This window comes from Arvicanthis niloticus, chromosome 19 (genome assembly GCF_011762505.2).
Source record: "Arvicanthis niloticus isolate mArvNil1 chromosome 19, mArvNil1.pat.X, whole genome shotgun sequence".
In the NCBI taxonomy this organism is placed as follows: Eukaryota; Metazoa; Chordata; class Mammalia; order Rodentia; family Muridae; genus Arvicanthis; species Arvicanthis niloticus.
In genome coordinates this window covers 11,503,088-11,513,529 of record NC_047676.1, presented here as the reverse complement: position 1 = coordinate 11,513,529, position 10,442 = coordinate 11,503,088, and the positions used below count along the sequence as shown (strand labels likewise).

The 10,442-nt window shown below is 43.7% G+C and overlaps 1 pseudogene; it reads right to left on the bottom strand.

Moving 5' to 3' along the window:
• Nucleotides 1–4,596: 4,596 nt before the first annotated feature.
• Nucleotides 4,597–4,715, bottom strand: LOC117724078 (5S ribosomal RNA; annotated as a pseudogene).
• Nucleotides 4,716–10,442: the final 5,727 nt, after the last annotated feature.

The window sequence follows — 10,442 nt, the reverse complement described above, 5'->3', positions numbered from 1 at the left end:
AAGTGTGAAGGCTTTGTCCTCAGACTGACCCTTCACACCAGCTGCATGATCTACAGACAGATGCTTTTTTTAAGTTGTGGGTTTTTCTTCTCTGTAAGATGGGGTCCAGCTGCAATGCTAAGTAGCTCTGGGGCTCCAAGAAGTTGAAGATGAAGCAGGTATTTTCTTTGCCACATCATACTTGCTGAGCCAGGGTACTACCCAACACCCCCCCCCCCCCCCAATTCTGTGGTACGTTTTACCCACCAGGCCTGAGGACACTTTCTGCATTCCCTGAGCTAATGGGACAAGTGTTCTCAAGATCAGTGCCCCACAGCACAGCGCTTCTTAGTAAAGAGTCAGAGTGCTGCAGGACTGTATGTTTGTATCTTCTACAAATTAGTCGGACTAAAACCCTTGCCCCGGAGTAATGGTATTAGCGTGTGATATTAAAACCCTATGCCCTCAGAGTATTAGCGAGTGGGGCCTTTGGCTAGTGATAAGTCACGAGGGCTGAGTCCTTGTGATCCTGTCCTTTTAGCGGAGAGCTCAGAGAGTTTTCTCTCGGCGCAACATTTATGAGCAAGGACGTGGCGTGGTTCTTTAGCTTCTAGAACTATGAGACACATGACTTTTGTTTGTAAGTTACCCAGTCTGTGGGGATAAATTATAGCATCTTACAGGACTAAGACAAGGGCTAGAGAGGTGACAGACACTGGAAATAGACAGGAGAGCAATGGTATCTTATATCCTTCACGCCGGAAAGCCTGGGTGACGTCATAGGAAACGCCTCAGAACGAGCCCCCCTTGCTCCACTGAACAGAGAATGGGAAGCTGAGTTTTAAGACGGTTCTAGAAGTGTTGCCATTTTGCCTTCATTTATGACTCTCAAAGTCGCTGCTGCTGGGCGCCCTGTCCACATGCTAATGTGAGTGACACCAATTGAAATGTCCAAAATAAATACCTAAGCAGTGCCGCTTAGCTGTACAGTAGCTTGGAGAGCAGCTCCATCTTGTGGAGAAATCTGGAACATTCTACTGACATATCTCAGACTTAACTCTAATAAAATACATTTGAATTTTAATATTATAACTCTGTTTTGGAAAACACCTTATCTTTAAATTTTATATGACGGGCTGTATACATATTATGTATCAAGTTATGTATTTATACAGGACACTATAATTTATGTGAAATTTATGAACATTATTTTTTCAAGTACAGGAAATCACTGAAATCTCATCAATACCTTAAAGGAAAATTACCACATGCCCAATTTATTTGGACAAAGAATTGCATTCTATGGCATTCCTGTGAATCAGTGTGAACTGGAGACCGCTCAGCATTGGATGGAGCTCGGAGAGTCTTGGAAGAGTTGGTGGAAGGACTGAGGGCCCTGAAGGGGATAGGAACTCCACAGGAAGACCAACAGAGTCACCTGACATGGATCCTTGGGGGATTCCAGAGACTGAACCACCAACCAAAGAGCAGACAAGGGTTGGACCTAGGCCTCTTTGCACATATGTACCAGATGTGCAGCTTGGTCTTCATGAGTGTCCCCAACTGGAACAGGGGCTTACCTTGACTCAGTTGCCTGCCTGTGGATCCTGTTTCCCTAACTGGGCTGTCCTGTCTGGCCTCAATGGGAGAGGAGAGGATGTGCCTAGTCCTGCAGTGAACTTGAGGTGCCAGGGTGGATTGGTACAGGGGTGGAGGGGGGGGGGAGGGGGAGGATCTCCTCCTCCTCAGAGGTGAAGGGGGTGAGAGAATGGGGGAGGGGCCATATGAGAGGGCACTGGGAGGGGAGGGAGCTGCGGTAGGGATGTAAAGTGAACTCATTAGTGGAACACATTAAAATTGAGGACAAGGAGTGCGCATGATTATTGGAATTGAATAAGGATTCCTATTGTGTCGGAGACTTGGTAGACCAAGGACAGGGCAATGCACCAGGCTCGGGCTCATCAGACAAGCTTGTTTTGTTTATGGAGTAAGACACTAGAAGATTTGCTTCTGTCAATTTGAAGACGGATGGAATGGTTTTTAAATTTTAATTTGATTTCCTATAACCCCAAAACCTACAAACCCCACAAATCTTTCTTATATTGCTGACATTTCAAAGTTCTAAAGGTTTTGTGATCTCCCCCTCCTCCTCGTCTCCTCCTCCTTTTTTCCTTTTCTTCATCTTCCTTCTTTCTCTTCCTCTTCTCCTTCCCCTTCTTCATCCTCTTCCTCCTTCTTATTCCTCCTCCTCTTCTTTTTCCTCCTCTTCTCCTTCTCCCCCTCCCCTCCCTCCTCCCTCTCCTTTTTCCTCCCCCTCCCTCCTCCTCCTCCTCTTTCTCCTCCTCCTCCTCCTCCTCCTCTTTCTCCTCCTCCTCCTCCTCTTCTTCCTCCTTCTTCCTCTTCCTCTTCCTCCTCCTCCTTCTTCCCTGGCTGGCCAACAAGCTCCAAGGCTCTACTTGTCTCTGTGCTCTCAGCTCTGAGGTTACAGATCTGCCCCCTTGCCTGACTTTTACATGGGGCGCTGGGATCCAAACTCAGGTCCTCTTGTTTCTGTGGCAGGCACTTCCTCCCAGCCCCTGAGAAGCTTGCTATCAGAACATGACTTGCCATTGCCACTTAAAGTAAATGAAATAAATGATAGATACATTTTTTTAAACATTCATTGAATGGTGGTTTCATGAATGTGAGTTCATTCATGCATTAGATATGCACAGTTTTTTTTTTTTGTTTGTTTTGTTTTTGAGACAGGGTTTCTCTGTGTAGCTCTGGCTGTCCTGGAACTCATTCTGTAGACCAGGCTGGCCTTGAACTCAGAAATCTGCCTGCGTCTGCCTCCCAAGTGCTGGGATTAAAGGTGTGCATCACCACTTGCCTGGCAATATGTGCAGTTTAAAATATGAAATGTATTTCAATGAACGAAAATAATAGAGAAAAAACCTAAAATTAAAAAGATTCCTATCATCTGCACATACTGGCACCTGATTTTGAATTCGAAGTAATGAATAAAATATACATAAAAGGGCCAACATATGTAATCTCAAAGCATCTGAATCCACCCAGGGAGCATGAAGAGTCCTGGGCTGAACTAAAAGGAACCTGCATTTGGGCATTAAGACTGAGAGCCTGTTTCTGAGTTGAAGATGCTGTTAGCCACTCAGATTGAAGCCACCTGCCATTTCCTGGTCCTGGGCGTTCCTTTGCCTTTCCTCTACAGCCTTCCTGAACAGGCTATGTTGGCAGAGCCTAAGATGTGTTATGTTTGCAATCTCCAGCTCTTTAAAGATACGGTAGTGATTTACTGGAAATACTTAACTGAGAGGAGTCCTGGTGAGAATCCAGAATTGATAATGTAGCAGAAGCCAGAGGCCTCAAACGAGACCACTGCAATGAAAAATTTGTCAGTAACGCTGTCAAAAAGGGTACACTGCGTGACACACTGTGACACACTGCAGCTTCCATGGTGAGACCGTGCATTTTTTGTTGTTTGTTTATTTTTATTTGTTTCTTTATTTATTGTTTCCCTTTTTCTTTTTGAAGGGGGCGTTGCAAGGACAGAGGGTGGATATAGAAGGACAGGGAGATGAGTGGGATCGGGGTGCATAATGTGAAATTCATAAAGAATCAATAAAAAGTTTTTTTCTTTTTATAAAAGAGGGAATATTTAACCAAATGCCAGTTATTTGATTAAGTTGTGCTCAAAGTACAGACCCAGAGTCTGGAATGAAATTTATTTTCTCTGGTATGATGTAGAGGTGTCAAGGGAGGAAGAGGAAAGGACAGATTACATAAGAAATGAGCAGATGTCCAGTAGAGTCCTGCCATAGCGACAGCCTATCACCTTTACAGAAGAGAATGCCACATATGAAGCATGGGGTTTCCGTAGTGGGAATGACTGTGCCCACCCCGAACAATGACCATTAATTAAACAGGAAGCTGTAATCAGTCTAACATGCATACTGCATGGATATAAATTGTTTTCTGGTTACAAGCACAGACATGTTAGTGCCTATCCTATGTACTGTAGGAAATGCCTTATTGCAGTGCTGGCCAGAGAGGAGAAACAGAAAGAGAAGGAGACATAACGCTGCTTCTCGATTAGATTTCCACCTTAGAACATTATCCTAGAAAACAGGGATCTGTGTGACTTTTGTGCTTTAAAATGCACTGACATTTCCTGTGTTTCTAATGATTGGCTTTAATAACCACCCATGGCACGGCAAAGGAAAAAGAGTGCTTTAGAGAATATGAAGTTTAACGTTGGTTGAATTAAAACATTTTGTCAGCCCTTCCCTTTTTTCAAGGCTCTGTTGATGTTGCCTGTATTTCTAACTGTTTTACCCATTTTATTGCGACACAACCTTTAAGCATACAGTTATTCTGCACTCATAGAAGATTATACCTCATCTAAGTTAGGGTTTCTATTGCTGTAATAAACACTATGATCCAAACAACTTGGGGAGGAACCTGGTAAATTACATTATAATTACACTCCGGTCAGACTTCACCACTGTGAGAAATCAGAGCAGGAACCTGGAGGCAGGACCTGAAGCCGAGGTCATGGAGGAACGCGGTTTGTAACGTGGCTTGCTCAGCCCGATTTTTATTTATTTTTAATAAAGCCTATAGCACCTGGTATTTCTCAGGAGTCTCCCATGCAAGTACTAACTGGGTCCGACCCTGCTTAGCTTTTGAGATCAGACGAGACTGGGTGTGTTCAGGGTGGTATGGCCGTAGACTCAGCCTGCTTTCTTATGCATTTCAGGGCCTGCCAGGGATGGCACCGCACACAGTGACTGGGCTCTGCCACATTTACCACTAAGATGAAAATATCCCACAGGCTTGTCTACAGGCCCATCTCTAGGGAGACATTTTTCTCAGTTATGGCTCTCCCTTCTTAGCTATCTCTAACTTATGTCAAGTTGACAATCAATTAGCCAGGAACATAGTTTATAAAATAAAACCTGTTCCAAAATTTTGTAGGGGCAGGGAATGCACGACACCTTTGCTTACTCCTCCCCAAGAGTTGTAGATGATGTTTCTGGAGCAGGAAAACTGGTGAACAGGAGAAAGAACGGTGAATGTATTTAGTAAGAAAGATTTGATATGATGCAGGAACCTTCAGAAGTAATGACGCAAAGGTTCGGGAACATTCCTGTTTTCGAAATCTGAGGAGACAATTTAGTCAGTCAAATGCTTGCTTTGTAAACAGGAGGACCCGAGACTTCCACCTCTAGAATCTATGTAAAAAGCTGGCCATGGTAGTGCAACACTTGTAACGCCACTGCTAGTGAATTGGAGGCATGAAGACCCCTTGGGGCTCACTGGTCAGCCAGCCCATCCTAATCAGCGAGATCCTGACACAAAAGAGGTGGATGGTGTTCTATAGGAAGACTCCTGAGAATGTCTTCTGATCTTCATGTGTTGGTAGCGGATTTTTTTTGTCTAGGCTCCGCCCACAGTTACCTGGCAACAGCTAGAGGTTCCTGACTCACTATAAAAGGGGCTGCTTGCCCCCTCCTCTCTCTCTGCTCTCCCTCTGCCCTCTCTCCGTCCCCCCCTCTCCCCATCCCCTCTCTCTGAGTGCTCATGGCCAGCCTCTACTCTCCTCCCTCTCCCTCCCTCTCCCTCCCTCTCTCCTCACCCTCTCCCCCTCTCCCTCCCTCTCCCTCTCTACCTCTCCCCTCCCTCTCCCCTCTCCCTCTCCCTCTCCCTCTCTCCCTCTCCCTCTCCCTCTCCCTCTCCCTCTCCCTCTCCCTCTTCCCTCCCCTACCCCTCTCCTACCCCTCCCTCTCCCTCTCCCTCTCCCTCTCCCTCTCCCTCTCCCTCCCACTCCCTCCCCCTCCCCCCTCCTCCCCCTCCCCCTCTCCCCTCTGTCTTTCTGCCTTTTTCTGTCTCTACTTACCCTCTCAATTCCCGCTTCCTCTGTGCCTTGAATAAACTCTATTCTATACTGTCCTGTGGCTGGTCCCTCAGGGGGTAGAAATGCCTCAGCAAGGGCCTGTGGAGGCACCCCCTTCCCCCACACCTTATCAAGCCCCCACCAAACATATTTCTTCTCTTCTCATCTTTTTATAAAACACAACAGTGTCTACATGCCTACTCATACATGCTCACCTGTACACTTACATACATGAAGATGCATCCATACATCCCTAAAAACTACTTGTTTTTGTGCTTAGGTTTGATTGTAAGAAAGGGGGGTGGGGAACAATCGGGTGGAAATGTGATTGACAAAACAGGTTTGAGCTAATGCAATAGCCCAAGGGGCCCGGTCCTGTCTGAGCAACAGCCCTTTCTCCTGGGTACTGGCAAGGCCTTCTGGGAATGAGGCTCTCATGACTTACTAGACAAGAGCAGGTCAGAGACTTATTCATGGAAAGAGACTAGATAGGGAGGCAGGGAAAGGTTTAAAGCAATAATTCTAGTTTTTACAGCTGGCTTTGGGGGAAAAGTGATTTCACTTTTTTATGACTTGCCCTTGTCTGGGGAAGAGGAATTCTGCTTTGAATAGTTTGCCCCAGAGAGATGAAGGGGCAAGAGGACAAGTGGGCAGAGAAGGACAGATGGACCTTGACTCTGAGACTGCTTCCAAGGTTGCCCTCCAGTTCAGTGCTCTCAGTGTGCCTAGGGCCCTGTTTGGGGCCATTTCCTGCCCCCCAACCTCTTTAAGTCCTTTGTCTTTCTTCCACTTCGTATGATACTAGTATTGATGTAGCCATTTATTTTCTGAATGTGTCCTGTATTTTTATCTTAAAGAATCAAATCAGTAGAAAAAAATTATCAGGAAAAAAACTGGAAGAGGCATGAACAGCCAATTCACAAAAGTACAAAGGAAGCCAAATGTAAAACACAAATGCCCAATAAATATTTTTAAAATGTGAGCTTTGCTGTTGTCAAGAGCTTACAGATTAAATTTGCAAGGGGATGATGGTGACATACTGTCTCTCATCTCCCATTTGGCAAAGATGAAATAAAATCTCATTAAAATGAATCCCATGGGAGCCAGTGCATAATTTTTAATAAATGATTTTTTTCTAGCAACTTACTGAAATAAATAAGCAGAGATCTATGCAAGGATTTGCATACCAGGGTATTTATTATAGCGTTATTTATAATGGTAAGAAATGAGAACCAACGTGAAAGTAAAATAAATAGTATTGGCCAACACAATCTATAACCACTAATTCACAATCTGTTAAATATTTAGTGACAAAAAGTTTTCATACTTCTTAAGGTAAAATGTGTGTGTGTTTATAAACACAATTAAGTTTTATTCAATTAAGTATTTATCTGCATTTTTTTTTTTTTTTGCTGAGATCAAACCCAGGCCTTGTGCATGCTAATCATGTGTTCTTCTGATTCACACCCTTAGGTCTGTCTTTCCCTCTCTTCTAAGGAAGCTAGAGCCAGCTCATTTCACACAGATTGGAGGACTGTGGTGAAAAATTATAGTTTTTTTTTTTTTTTAAACAAAACAAAATGCCTAGGGACTGGAGAGATGGCTCAGCAGTTAAGAGCACTGACTGCTCTTCCAGAAGACCAGGTTCAATTCCCAGCACCCACCTGGCAGCTCACAACTGTCTGTAACTCCAGTTCCAGGGGATATGACACCTTTGCACAAACATATATGCAGACAAGACATCAATGGACAAAAAATAAAATTTAAATTGTTTAGAAAAATCCTGTTTTTCAAAAGCAGTATTAAAATTACTGGAAAAAAGTGAACACTATATTTTACATACAGGAAAACAACCAATTGAAAGTTAAACAATGGGATTGTTATGTATATATTTAACATGTTGATTTTTTAAAAAATTGTTTTTTAAAATTTTATGTGTATGGATGTTTTGCCTAAGTACATGTCTGTGTACCATGTGGGTGCAGTGCCCACAAAGGCCAGAAGGGAGTGTCGGATTCCTTAGTTCTGGAGTTGGAGCCTCTAGGGACTGTGAGCCTCTGTGTGGGTGTTGGGAATTGAACCTGCGTCCTCTGGATGAGTAGCCAGTGCTTTTGATCACTGAACCTTTTCTTGAGTTGTGTTTTTAGAGAAGTGATTATGTCTCTATGTGGATCAGAAGAACACATGTTTAGCATGTACAAGGTCCTGGGTTTGGTCCTCCAGCAAAAAGAAACCTAACTATTTAAATATACATGCATGAAGATGTGTTTTTATTTATTATTGTTTCTCTTAGCACATTTGATAACAGGCGAAAGTTCTAAACTGGGGATCTTTGAAAAGGAGATCACTGGAACATAGACAAAGATTTGTTCTCCGATAGGATCTTCCTACTAGTCTCAAGCTTGGGATCCTCCTGCCTTAGTTTCTAGACTAGTGAGATTTACATGCATGCCTTAACATGCCAGGCATCAGGCATAAAGGATGTGCTTCCAGACGTAGACCTGTCAAACAAGAGACGTTGGCTTCTCGTTCATTAAAGGGTTCAGCATCGTTACCTCCTGCTGGGCCATCTCTTTTGTAAATGTGAGAAAGTCGATATAAATCAAGGTTAATCTCAGCAATGCTCCCGAGAGGAGCCAGGTCTATTTCCTTCACCATGACCACTGTGTTTACCGTGTTGGCCTCTCCGCCACTGGAGGGCAGCTGAGCTCCATGAGCAGCCGGCTGTGCTGCCGTCCCTTCCCCAGCCCAGACTGTGCTGCTGTTAATGCATTTTGCTTGAAAGGGATGAAGAAAAGAACACAACATGTAGTATCTCCGGATTAATCTCATTTATTAACCTCCGAACATAAGACTTTATAGGGCATGAGATTGAAAGGCTGTAACTCTTGTAACTGGAATTCTAAAGATTTCTTCTTAAAAGGAGAAAGCCCCGACAAGGCTGTCTGCTCATGGCGGGTACAGCGCTCTTTTCATGTGGGTTTATAGATCCATCATTAATAACAGACCTTTCCCAACATGACACTCCTGTACCACAAACAGCATTCAATGGTTCTCTGAAAGAAAGTCTGAAACTCAGGCTGGAAGGAAAAGCCGAGGGCAAGTTGAGGCTCATTACATTGAAATTCACTTTTACGATACATTCAATTAATAAAAGCTACCTCTCATTCCTAATGCATTTGATAAGAGGAAAGAATAACTACTTGTGTCTTCCAAGGCAGGAATGAGTATGGGAGTCAGTCTTGGTGGTAATCTCATGCTAACACAAGAGAACAGGAAGGGAGAATTCTGAGTTTCCACCCTCTGTTTGATAAGGGCTTCCGTAGGAAAGACAGGCTTGTAGGAGGGGCTGGACTTGGCTTTTCCATCCCTCAGCACTGTCTTCCTTTCTATGTCCCACATCTCTGTCACTGGTTATTTTATCCCAACAAATCAGAAAGGAAAACAAGAAGAATGAGAACCGCAATGACCCGAGAGACACTGTCGCAGGGATTGAAAGACAGAGATTGTTATCTACCAAAAGAAATCTCATTTTGATTTATTATATGCAATGCAGACAGTTAAAAAAAAAGATTATTCGTTGTGTATTTCACGAGCTCTTGAAATGTGCCAGGTGTTGTGTTAGTGACAATATTTTAAAGTCACTGTTTTTTTAAAAAATCGCTCATTATGTTATAGTTCTAAAATATCATTATAGGGCTGAGAATACGCCTCAGTTGGTAGAGTGTTTGCCTATGGTGCATGAGGTCCCAGGTTTGATTCCCAGCACCGCATGCTTCAGGCATATGGTGCATGTCAGTAACCCCAGCACTCAGGACACAGAGACAGGCGGATCAGAAGTTCAAGATCACCTTCAGTGACACCCTTGAATTTCAGATCAGTTTAAGGTCTAGGACTTTATGTCTCAAAAAAAGAATCATCCCCATTATTTACTATGAAAACTATTGCACTCAAATCAGACTCAAGGAGCAGCCAAGGCAACTTCAGAGGGAATGCTGTGAGGTTCTGAAACATCCCATGAAAGAAAGGATGCAGAAAGGTTTCTGATATGCAGATGAGGCATGAGCACCAGAGGAGAGAGTGCTTCAGGAAGATGCTGATGATGCCCCTAGGAGTTCAATTGTATCCCTACTGGCTGGAGTGGATACCTGTCGTGTGGACCGGTGTGTAGCATCCATGTGGTAACATGTGGGAGTTATCACAGTTCCTTAAGCTCTTCCTTTCCCATAAACACTGAGGGGTTTCCTGAGAAACTTCCGTCTCATTTTCCAAAGTGGCAGATTTCCAAATGTTAGCCTCTGCTTTAGGGAAGAGGAAGGAAATGGAAAAATCAAGAGAGAAACCATCTTCTCCCAGGCCTTTCTAGTTCAGCTTTAGAACTCCTGCTTGATGCACATTTTCTGCTAAACTGAAAGCAACTTTTCACCGACCGCATCTCATTTTTTTTTTTAATCTCCCCCTCACGTTCTCAGATTTGCTACTGTTCCTACCCATTTACATGATTTAGCTTGGTTTCGAAACTGAGTTTTATGAGATGTTATTATCTTCGAAACAGTAAGTCTTC